This window comes from Tenrec ecaudatus, chromosome 6 (genome assembly GCF_050624435.1).
Source record: "Tenrec ecaudatus isolate mTenEca1 chromosome 6, mTenEca1.hap1, whole genome shotgun sequence".
Taxonomy (NCBI): Eukaryota; Metazoa; Chordata; class Mammalia; order Afrosoricida; family Tenrecidae; genus Tenrec; species Tenrec ecaudatus.
The window spans coordinates 5,205,517-5,207,261 of record NC_134535.1 but is presented as its reverse complement, the minus strand read 5'-3'; the positions used below and the strand labels follow the sequence as shown (position 1 = coordinate 5,207,261).

The 1,745-nt window shown below is 46.2% G+C and overlaps 1 pseudogene; it reads right to left on the bottom strand.

Annotated features, from left to right (window-relative positions):
- Positions 1-1,043: 1,043 nt before the first annotated feature.
- Positions 1,044-1,312, bottom strand: LOC142450621 (mitochondrial import inner membrane translocase subunit Tim8 A-like; annotated as a pseudogene).
- Positions 1,313-1,745: the final 433 nt, after the last annotated feature.

Sequence of the window (1,745 nt, the reverse complement as noted above, 5' to 3'; positions counted from 1 at the left end):
GAATGCAGGAAGATCAAGAACAGTGGTGGAAAGTCTTGTGGATCCAGTGACGGTGGAAGCATCTCAGTGCTGCCAGGGGTCTCCACGTAGCTCCTCCAGCTCCGGGGCTTGGGCTCCATCAGCAGAGCTCTATGTAGCTTGTCAACAGGAATGTATGGCAGAGAGTGTGTGTGTCTGGTCTTCCAGTGAGCCCTTTATCTCCATCGTGCCTCCAAATGAGGTCATCAAGCTGCAATCTGATTGACAGGCTAGACCTCCAGCTCTTCACACGAGATTATATAACTGCCACAGAATCTATGTTGATTAACGTTAGACATAACCCTCTCTGAAACTGTTCGTTTCTGACTGGCCTACATCTTTAGAACTAATAAGGCACATCTTTGAAAATTTTTGTGCCCTGAAATACAGGGAAAGTGGAATTCTTCCTTGTCTAGAAGTGAGAATTGTATTCATTGACTCGTTTCCTTTATAACCAAAGGCCTCTTGACTCACAGGCTACCTGTAGTGCCTCCAGAGACCCCCAGGTCTTCGATAGGCGATACCAGGACAGCTGATGTACACAGTCTGAATGCTCCACATGGTTGTCTCCAGTATTGACAAACACTAGATAAGGAGGCGTACAGCTATAGGCCAAACTCACCCCCACCCCCATGGCTGTCCTTTTTGACACACATGAGTCTCAGTTTCCCAGAAATCTGAAATGAACCCATACAACAAATGGCAGATTTTTTTTTTAACCTACGTGGGCCCTCTGTCAGACTGTCGAAAGCAGTTCCCTCTCAAATTACAGGAAACAGTAAGTGGGACTTTTGAGAAAAAGCTCAAACCCACATACCATCATATACATCCTAGTAGAGTTTTACCCTTATTTAGCTTACAAAACAAAACATCCCACAACCAAATACATGTAAGGTCATCAAACTACACATACACACCCAGTCTTTGTTCATTCTCAGGTGACCAAATATCCCCAAAGTGAAACAAGGTGGAAACCAGTAATCCCCCATCGCCTTGTCTTCATAAACAGCTCTTCGTTTCTTGAGCTACATTCCTCCTCCAGAGAGGTAAAGCTGAGACCAGCCAGAAAGGCTTTCTGAGAAAACTGGTTTAGATGTCTGGGTCAGTTCCGGTTGACTCCAGCTGGCTTGTATCGATGAAGTGCTCAACACAGTTCACAAAACAGGCCTCAGCCCAACGGTGTATCTTTGGCCAAGGCTTGTCCACACTTCTGCGTCTCCACCTTGATGAAATGCTGCACCGGGTGATCCACATGACCCAAACCGGCCACAGAGGAAGATGAGGAGGAACCCATCCCAGCACCAACCATGCATGCCCAGAGCTACTCTGCGCCAACTCATGACCTTCACATGTCCCATGATTCTATTTCATCCTGCTCATGCTTTTGTTGTCTTGTGAATGCAGTGTTAAAATTAGGCTGCACACCTTCCCCACTCCTCTGTCTTAAGAATTTTGTGGTTTGGGGTTTCACATTTAGGGCCTCAAATCATCTTCAACTGTTTTCTGTGTGTGGCATCAGCATGGATCCAAGTTCATTTTTCTGCCTGTGGAAATCCTATTTTCCCTAGCACCATTTATTGAGGAGACTCTTCTTTCCCCTGGAATGGAATTACTATGAGGTCCCTGGAATCGTTGGGACGCCAATGTACATGTTTCAGCAAGCTGATGGATCACTGGAAGTACTCACTCGCCTATGCTGGGAAACTTGGAAAATAGCTGCCAGCCAA